Genomic DNA, 10,608 nt, shown 5'->3' with positions numbered 1-10,608 from the left:
AGCAAAGATACTTCCCAGGAAACCTGATCTGAGGCACCGGCTGGACGCAGGGGTGATGAGAAATGCATCAGAATGCGAAGGGAATAACGGAGGGAAGACGTGAGGGAAACTCACGCATACTTGCAGTTTTCAACAACAGAAAAGCTAAATAATTGGAATCAATTTCTATTAAAAGTAGTAGCGCAAAAAACCAATCTCACCGCCGGCTCAGTGGCGCGCCGTGATCGTATAGTGGTTAGTACTCTGCGTTGTGGCCGCAGCAACCTCGGTTCGAATCCGAGTCACGGCAGTGTTCCCCTTTCTTTTGCGTTGTATCTGTTACCAGAACAACTCTTTAGTCACCAAACGGAGTAAAGTCAGGAGAATGGAGGTCAACCCAACAGTGCACTAGGCTGAAGCGCTCTGGACTTAAAAGACGTCTCACCATTTAAGAGAAAATACCTAAAGATCAGGTTCAAGCTCTAAATGAAACTTGTGTGTGGCTTCGACAAAGGAAATGGTGTAGTCAAATAGGGATTTTTTCTTCTTTTTTCTTTTTTTTTTTTTTTGGTTGAAATATTTCAAACAGCAGTGAGGCTTTTTTACACAAAACGAAACAGATTTTATTATCTTTTAACATCTTTATTGGAGTATAATTGCTTTACAATGGTGTTTCTGCTGTGTAACAGTTAATCAGCTATGCATACACATATAACCCCATATCTCCTCCCTCTTGCGTCTCCCTCCCACCCTCCCTATCCCACACCTTTAGGAGGACACAAAGCACCAAGCTGATCTCCCTGTGCTATGTGGCTGCTTCCCTCTAGCTATCTATTTTACATTTGGTAGTGTATATATGTCCATGCCACTCTCTCCCTTCGTCTCAACTTCCCCTTCCCCCTCCCCGGGTCCTCAAGTCCATTCTCTACGTCTATGTCCTTACTCCTGTCCTGCCCCTAGGTTCTTCAATTTTTTGTGGTACGCGGGCCTCTCACTGTTGTGGCCTTCCCGTTGCGGAGCACAGGCTCTGGACGTGTAGGCCCAGCGGCCATGGCTTATGGGCCCAGCCGCTCCGCGGCATGTGGGATCTTCCCGGACCGGGGCACGAACCTGTGTCCCCTGCATCAGCGGGCGGACTCTCAACCACTGCGCCACCAGGGAAGCCCCAAAACTTGTCTTTCTTCTTTTTTTTTTTTTTTAGATTCCACATATATGTGTTAGCATACGGTATTTGTTTTCCTCTTTCTGACTTACCTCACTCTGTATGACAGTCTCTAGGTCTATCCACCTCACTACAAATAACTCAATTTTGTTTCTTTTTATGGCTGAGTAATATTCCATTGTATATATGTGCCACATCTTCTTTATCCATTCATCTGTTCATGGACACTTAGGTGGCTTCCATGTCCTGGCTATTGTAAATAGAGCTGCAATGAACATTGTGGTAGATGACTCTTTTTGAATTATGGTTTTCTCAGAGTATATCCTCAGTAGTGGGATTGCTGGGTCATATGGTAGTTCTATTTTTAGATTTTTAAGGAACCTCCATACCATTCCCCATAGTGGCTGTATCAATTTACATTCCCACCAACAGTGCAAGAGGGTTCCCTTTTCTCCACACCCTCTCCAGCATTTATTATTTGTAGATTTTTTGATGATGGCCATTCTGACCAATGTGAGGTGATACTTCATTGTAGTTTTGATTTGCATTTCTCTAATGATTAATGATGTTGAGCATTCTTTCATGTGTTTGCTGGCAATCTATATATCTTCTTTGGAGAAATGTCTATTTAGGTCTTCTGCCCATTTTTTGATTGGGTTTTTTGTTTTTTTGATATTGAGCTGCATGAGCAGCTTGTAAATTTTGGAGATTAATCATTTGTCAGTTGCTTCATTTGCAAATATTTTCTCCCATGCTGAGGGTTGTCTTTTTGTCTTGTTTATGGTTTCCTTTGCTGTGCAAAAGCTTTTAAGTTTCATTAGTTCCCATTTGTTTATTTTTGTTTTTATTTCCATTTCTCTAGGAGGTGGGTCAAAAATGATCTTGCTGTGATTTATGTCATGGAGTATTCTGCCTATGTTTTCCTCTAAGAGTCTAATAGTATCTGGCCTTACATTTAGGTCTTTAATCCATTTTGACTTTATTTTTGTGTATGGTTTTAGGGAGTGTTCTAATTTCATTCTTTTACATGTAGCTGTCCAGTTTTCCCAGCACCACTTATTGAAGAGGCTGTCTTTTCTCCATTGTATATTCTTGCCTCCTTTATCAAAGATAAGGTGACCATATATGCATGGGTTATCTCTGGGCTTTCTATCCTGTTCCATTGCTCTATATTTCTGTTTTTGTGCCAGTGCCATACTGTCTTGATTACTGTAGCTTTGTAGTATAGTTTGAAGTCAGGGAGCCTGATTGGTCCATCTCCGTTTTTCTTTCTCAAGATTGCTTTGGCTATTTGGGGTCTTTTGTGTTTCCATACAAATTGTGAAGTTTTTTGTTCTAGTTCTGTAAAACAATGCCATTGGTAGTTTGATAGGGATTGCACTGAATCTGTAGATTGCTTTGGGTAGTATAGTCATTTTCACAATGTGGATTCTTCCAATCCAAGAACATGGTATACCTCTCCAGCTGTTTGTATCGTCTTTAATATCTTTCATCAGTGTCTTAGTTTCCTGCATGCAAGTCTTTTGTCTCCTTAGGTGGGTTTTTCCCTAGGTATTTTATTCTTTTTGTTGCAATGGTAAATGGGAGTGTTTCCCTAATTTCGCTTTCAAATTTTTCATCATTAGTATATAGGAATGTAAGAGATTTCTGTGCATTAATTTTGTATCCTGCTACTTTACCAAATTCATTGATTAGCTCTAGTAGTTTTCTGGTGGCATCTTTATGATTCTCTATGTATACTATCATGTCATCTGCAAACAGTGACAGTTTTACTTCTTTTCTGATTTGGATTCCTTTTATTTCTTTTTCTTTTCTGATTGCTGTGGCTCAAACTTCCAAAACTATGTTGAATAATAGTGGTGAGAGTGGGCAGCCTTGTGTTGTTCCTGATCTTAGTGAAAATGGTGTCAGTTTTTCACCATTGAGAACGATGTTGGCTGTGGATTTGTCATATATGGCCTTTATTATGTTGAGGTAAGTTCCCTCTATGCCTACTTTCTGGAAGGTTTTTTATCATAAATGGGTGTTGAACTTTGTTGAAAGCTTTTTCTGCATCTATTGAGATGGTTTTTCTCCTTCAATTTGTTAATGTGGTTTATCATATTGATTGATTTGCATGTATTGAAGAATCCTTGCATTCCTGGGATAAACCCCACTTGATCATGGTGTATGGTGTGCTGTTGGATTCTTTTGCTAGTAGTTTTTTTTGAGGATTTTTGTATCTATGTTCATCAGTGATATTGGCCTGTAGTTTTCTTTCTTTGTGACATCTTTGTCTAGTTTTGGTATCAGGATGATGGTGGCCTCGTAGAATGAGTTTGGGAGTGTTCCTCTCTTTGCTATATTTTGGAAGAGTTTGAGAAGGATAGGTGTTAGCTCTTCTCTAAATGTTTGATAGAATTCGCCTGTGAAGCCATCTGGTCCTGGGCTTTTGTTTTTTAGAAGATTTTTAATCACAGTTTCAATTTCAGTGCTTGTGATTTCTCTGTTTATATTTTCTATTTCTTCCCGGTTCAGTCTCGGAAGGTTGTGCTTTTCTAAGAATTTGTCCATTTCTTCCAGGTTGTCCATTTTATTGGCATAGAGTTGCTTGTAGTAATCTCTCATGATCCTTTGTATTTCTTCAGAGTCAGTTGTTACTTCTCCTTTTTCATTTCTAATACTGTTGATTTGAGTCTCCTCCCTTTTTTTCATAATGAATCTGGCTAATGGTTTATCAATTTTGTTTATCTTCTCAAAGAACCAGCTTTTAGTTGTTTTTTTTTTCGTGGTACGTGGACCTCTCACTGTTTTGGCCTCTCCCGTTGTGGAGCACAGGCTCTGGACACGCAGGCAGAGCGGCCATGGCTCACGGGCCCAGCCGCTCCGCGGCATGTGGGACCTTCCCGGACCGGGGCACGAACCCGTGTCCCATGCATCGGCAGGCGGACTCTTAACCACTGCACCAACAGGGAAGCCCCAGCTTTTAGTTTTATTGATCTTTGTTATTGTTTCCTTCATTTCTTTTTCATTTATTTCTGAACTGATCTTTATGATTTCTTTCCTTCTGCTAACTTTGGGGGTTTTTTTGGTTTGTTTTCTTTGTCTAATTTCTTTAGGTGTAAGTTTAGGTTGTTTATTTGAGAAGTTCCTTGTTTCTTGAAGTAGGATTGTATTGCTATAAATTTCCCCCTTAGAACTGCTTTTGCTGCATCCCATAGGTTTTGGGTCTTCGTGTTTTCATTGTCATTTGTTTCTGGGTATTTTTTATTTCCTCCCTGATTTCTTCAGTTATCTTTGGTTATTTAGTAGTGTATTGTTTAGCCTCCATGTGTTTGTATTTTTTACAGATTATTTCCTTTAATTGATACATAGTCTCATTGCATTGTGGTTGGAAAATATACTTGATAAGAGTTCAATTTTCTTAAATTTACCAAGGCTTGATTTGTGACCCAAGATATGGTCCATCCTGGGGAATGTTCCATGAGCACTTGAGAAAGTGTATTCTGTTGTTTTGGGATGGAATGTCCTATAAATATCAATTAAGTCCATCTTGTTTAATGTATCATTTAAAGCTTGTGTTTCCTTATTTATTTTCATTTTGGATGATCTGTCCATTGGTTAAAGTGGGGTGTTAAAGTCTCATGCTATTATTATGTTACTGTCAATTTCCTCTTTTATGGCTGTTAGCATTTGCCTTACGTATTGACGTGCTCCTATTTTGGGTGCATAAATGTTTACAATTGTTATATCTTCTTCTTGGATTGATCCCTTGATCATTATGTAATGTCCTTCTTTGTCTCTTGTAATAGTCTTTATTTTAAGGTCTATTTTGTCTGGTATGAGAATTGCTACTCCAGCTTTCCTTTGATTTCCATTTGCATGGAATATCTTTTTCCATCCCGTCACTTTCAGTCTGTATGTGTCCCTAGGTCTGAAGTGGGTCTCTTGTAGACAGCATATATATGCGTCTTGTCTTTGTATCCATTCAGCCAGTTGTCTTTTGTTTGGAACATTTAATCCATTTACATTTAAGGTAATCATCGATATGTATGTTCCTATTACCATTTTCTTAATTGTTTTGGGTTTGTTTTTGTAGGTCTTTTCCTCCTCTTGTGTTTCCTGCCTGGGGAAGTTCCTTTAACATTTGTTGTAAAGCTGGTTTGGTGGGGCTGAATTCTCTTAGCTTTTACTTGTCTGTAAAGGTTTTAATTTCTCCTTCAAATCTGAATGAGATCCTTGCTGGGTAGAGTAATCTTGGTTGTAGGTTTTTCCCTTTCATCACTTTAAATATGTCTTTCCACTCCCTTCTGGCTTGCAGAGTTTCTGCTGAAAGATCAGATGTTAGCCTTATGGGGATTCCCTTGTATGTTATTTGTTGTTTTTCCCTTGCTGCTTTTAATATTTTTTCTTTGTATTTAATTTTTAATAGTTTGAGTAATATGTGTCTTGGCGTGTTTCTCCTTGAATTTGTCCTGTATGGGACCCTCTCTGCTTCCTGGACTTGATTAACTATTTCCTTTCCCATATTAGGGAAGTTTTCAACTATAATCTCTTCAAATATTTTCTCAGTCCCTTTCTTTTTCTCTATTTCTTCTGGGACCCCTATAATTCGAATGTTGGTGCATTTAATGTTGTCCCAGAGGTCTCTGAGACTGTCCTCAATTCTTTTCATTCTTTTTTCTTTATTGTGCTCTACAGCAGTTATTTCCACTATTTTATCTTCCAGATCACTTATCCGTTCTTCTGCCTCAGTTATTCTGCTATTGATTCCTTCCAGAGAATTTTTAATTTCATTTATTTTGTTGTTCATCATTATTTATTTGCTCTTTAGTTCTTCTAGGTCCTTGTTAAACATTTCTTGTATTTTCTGCATTCTATTTCCAAGATTTTGGATCATCTTTACTATCGCTACTCTAAATTCTTTTTCAGGTAGACTGCATATTTCCTCTTCATTTGTTTGGTCTGGTGGGTTTTTACCTTGCTCCTTCATCTGCTGTGTATTTCTTTGTCTTCTCACTTTGCTTAAATTACCGTGTTTGGGGTCTCCCTTTTGCAGCCTGCAGGTTCGTAGTTCCCATCGTTTTTGGTGTCTGCCCCCAGTGTGTAAAGATGGTTCAGTGGGTTGTGTAGGCTTCCTGGTGGAGGGGACTGGTGCCTGTGTTCTGGTGGATCAGGCTGGACCTTGTCTCTCTGGTGGGCAGGACTGTGTCTGGTGGTGTGTTTTGGGGTGTCTGTGAACTTATTATGATTTTAGGCAGCCTCTCTGCTAATGGGTGGTGTTGTGTTCCTGTCCTGCTAGTTGTATGGCATAGGGTGTCCAGCACTGTAGCTTGCTGGTCATTGAGTGGAGCTGGGTCTTAGCATTGAGGTGGAGATCTCTGGGAGAGCTTTCACCATTTGATCTTATGTGGGGCTGGGAGGTCTCTGGTGGACCAATGTCCTGAACTCAGCTCTCCCACCTCAGAGGCTTGGGCCTGACATCTGGCCGGAGCACCAAGACCCTGTCAGCCACACAGCTCAGAATAAAAGGGGGAAAAAAAGAAAGAAAAAAAGAAAATAAATAAAATATATAAAGTTATTAAAATAAAAAACAAAAATTATTATTAAAAATATAAAAATTTAAAAGTAATAAAAAAAAGAAAGAAAGAATGAAGAGAGCAACCAAACCAAAAACCAAATCCAATCCATCAATGATAACAAGCGCTAAAATCAATACTGAAAAAAAAAGAAAAAAACTGGACAGACAGAGCCCTAAGACAAATGGTAAAAGCAAAGCTTAAGTCTTAGCTTCATTGGACACTGCACACAAATCCTTGGGCTCCATAAAACTCTGATTGGCTCACGTACAAAATTCAACCTCGAATTTTATCTTAGTTTCATTTGGAAGGGTCACTCCTGTCATGATCAAGGGTGGTACGAATGGCTCTCCTTTGGGGAGTGATCTGAATCTTCAGAATCTCCCTGCAACTTTAAATGGGAACTGGGCTCCAGACTTTAAATAAACAGTTTACAGTGTACTCCAATCCGGTCATTGTCTTCACTGGATTCCCTGACATCTGACCTCCAATTTTTACCCTAAAAGGAAATTATTAAAGTGTGTTCACAGGACAAAATACACATATTATTAATGGGCAGCTCTTTGAATATTGAAATGTGTAATCATCACCAGGATCACGACATAGAAATTTTTTGTCATTCAAGCATGGCCCTCTGATACACCTTCCAGGTAATGCCCACCCATCCCCTGATACTTTAAACAAAATTCTGATGTCTTCCATCTCAAATTAGGCTTGCCCTTTTTTCAAGTTTATGTTTCTGAATATACAAGTTTCTATCGCAATTATCAAGAAACATTATTATGTTTTTGATATATGTATATATATATATATATATATATATATATATATATATATATATATATATATATATGTATTTGTGTTTCTCACACCTTAATTTTGGTGTTAATGATAAACATTACACTAATGTAAAACTATTTCACATATGATGAACATTGGGGTGGTTTCAAACTACAGCATTGGGAAAGGATCATATGAATGCCTTTCTACTATAACTTGTGAATATGAGAATAAATATCCATTACAGGTAAAGGAGCCATGGACCAAAAAATCGGCCAGGAAAGCAAAACCAGTGCCTTCTATCCTAGAGATGCTAGAGTGGGGGAGTGGAGGGGCACAGTGAGGCAAGTCAGAGAAAAGTAGAATTTTTACTGCCATTGAAGGGCATATCCTCTTCAATCATTTCTCCGCTCTCCAGGGTCCACTGAGGGAAGAACCGACAATGGGAGCTTCACTCCAAAGTGGTTCAGTGCACAGATTCTGGGCTCTACTGGAGCATTTTCTGGGCATCTCTTCTGGGTAAGAGTGGACCCTGCAGGATTTCCTGCTGTTCCCTAAGGAGCAGTGGGAGAGATGCCTACCTGGCCAGGTTCCTGGGCTATGCCACCCAACCCCTCAAGGAGGAGCTTCGATTCCGGGCCCTTGTGTCTGCCAAGAGAACCAACAAAGAGGGTGTTGCCTCCTACCACCACAAGTGCTCTCTCTTCCTCTTGTTAGAAAACGTTGATCCAACTCCTTTCCCTATCATTAGAGGTATGTTGGGACATTTCTACTTGTTGGGAGGGGTGACTTACACTCCCGAAGAAAACAGCTGGTGTAGAGAAGGAGGTGGGAGAAAGGGGAGCCTTATGAGCGGCCATGGAGTTGGCTAGGCCTGGAAGGGAAAGCGCCGTTGGTCCCCGGAAACTCCTTGCGAAGGCAGGCCTCTGGCCTCCGTGTCCCTGGAAGCTGTACCTCCTTCTGACCTGCCCCAAAGGGACTGTGGAGCACAAGGCCTCCGGGCGACATTTCCCATGTTTTTTCACCACCCCTGTGGTGTGGCTTCTCTCTTGCTGGTGCCTGCCAGCCAGCGGGCCTCCCCAGCAAAGTGCCGCACAGGGACCCCACATGCACACAACAGACAGGACAGTCAGGAGGCTTGGTGCAAGAAGCAGGACCCATCCGTACACTTTGGTCATGAAATAGGAGGACCAGGAAGATGCGGCTGCTCACCGGAATTCCGAGGCAGTTGAACACAGTGTGGCGCGCCTCTTGCTCTGGGTCGGCGTAGCACAGTGAGGCATCATGGAAGAGACGTCGTCTGCCATGAACCAAGGGATATCAGGAGAGAGCGGCAACTCAAACCCCCGCCCCCCCACCAGCACCAATTCCCTCCCACAGGTGGGGAAATTGCAGCCATCAGCTTTTCAGGAGTGCAGTGGATAAGCCTTACACCCTGGGGAAAGCACCTTCAAGATCATGACAACTCTTTTGTCAGGTAACTAGGGGCACACACCCTGCAGGCACCAGTGCAGGTTCCCACCCCTCCAGTGTTCGCTCAGGATCACCACCCTCCCCTCCACCAGCCCTTTGCCATTCTTCTAAACCGCTCTCCCCAAAGGAATTCAAGCGAAGACCCTCCAAATCTCTCCCATCCACCCTCACACCCTCTCATAAACCCGGCCCATCAGACTAACCACCTTTCAGCGGTGGCTTCCAGAAGGAGGGACCCACAGCCTCAGCTCCGTCTCATCTCCATACTCTACCCGCTGCCTCTGCACACTTGGTCCACATCCTCTCCCCCTCCCTCTCCCTGGCTATCCTCTTGTCCTACAGTGGAAGCAACATTTGTCCCAATAGGTCTTCAGCGTGAGTGTCCAAGGGAAAAAGGAAAACATGCTCATTGTCTGGTAGAGACCACAGGGATGTGAATCAAGAGCAGTTGGAGAAGTGGCCTGGATCACCATCCTTTTGGTATTCTGGAATTGATTTTTACACCTACCTTCTGATTATGGCACCGATAAGAGTTTTCTGTTTGTGGTAGTGAGATGAACTGAAGAGTCAAATTACTCAGGGAAATGAATATGACTCGAATGAAACAGAATATATAAACAATATATTCCATCCTCGCTCAACTGATGAGTGTGTGGAGATGGCAAAGGCCTGGGAGGCCGGGCACTGTCTGCTGATGCTGTGCCAGTCATTGGATCTGCACGTGTCGCCACTGGGAACACACGTCGCCACTGGGAACACACTGAGCTCTGTCTCCGAGAGCTGCCTCGGAAGGATCCACCTGCACCACAGCGACTGACCCCTGACCCTGTTTCCTTTTCCTGGAAAGGCTAAGCCAGGGTCATCCTGGATCACAGAGGAAGATATCTTAATGGCCAGAAGTTATAAGAAAATATTCCTGACATTTTTATTCATTAGGGAAATGCATATTAATACTATAAGGAGATATCATTACACACCCTCCAGCATGCTATATCTAAAAGAATTAGTACACCAAATGCTGACAAGAATGCACAGAAACTGCAACTGTAGTTGCTGGTTTGAAATCATTCTAGGGCACTGTTTGTCAGTTTCTAATAAAGTTAATCTTGTACCTACTCCACGACCCAGCAGTCGCAGTACTTCCATGAATGCACAAGTATACAAAAAGATTGATATAGAATATTCATCAAAGCACCAAGAATATTCATCAAAAACAATAACACCAAAATTACTGCAATAATACCAAAATTAAGAAGTGACATACACGATAATATAGTTATGTTTAATGAACATAATGTTGTATTTAAAAAGCCAGATACAGGGCCTCCCTGGTGGCGCAGTGGTTGAGAGTCCGCCTGCCGATGCAGGGGATACGGGTTCGTGCCCTGGTCTGGGGGGATCCCATATGCCGCAGAGCGGCTGGGCCCGTGAGCCATGGCCGCTGAGCCTGCGCGTCCGGAGCCTGCGCGTCGGGAGCCTGTGCTCCGCAACGGGAGAGGCCACAACAGTGAGAGGCCCGCATACCGGAAAAAAAAAAAAAAAGCCAGATACAAAAAAATACATTCATTCATTTGAATTTCAATAGCAGGCAATAGTAATTTTGGCAATAGACCTCACAATAGTAATTAATTAAGTGAGATAGGGTAACAATTGCCT

General features: G+C 41.7%; 1 non-coding gene across 1 annotated transcript; it reads left to right on the top strand.

Moving 5' to 3' along the window:
- The first annotated feature begins 217 nt into the window (after positions 1-217).
- TRNAH-GUG (transfer RNA histidin (anticodon GUG)) lies at positions 218-289 on the top strand. Its single transcript has one exon. It is a non-coding gene; the product is annotated as a tRNA-His (tRNA).
- Positions 290-10,608: the final 10,319 nt, after the last annotated feature.

This window comes from Mesoplodon densirostris, chromosome 2, assembly GCF_025265405.1.
Source record: "Mesoplodon densirostris isolate mMesDen1 chromosome 2, mMesDen1 primary haplotype, whole genome shotgun sequence".
NCBI lineage: Eukaryota > Metazoa > Chordata > Mammalia > Artiodactyla > Ziphiidae > Mesoplodon > Mesoplodon densirostris.
This window is presented reverse-complemented; position numbering and strand designations above follow the sequence as displayed.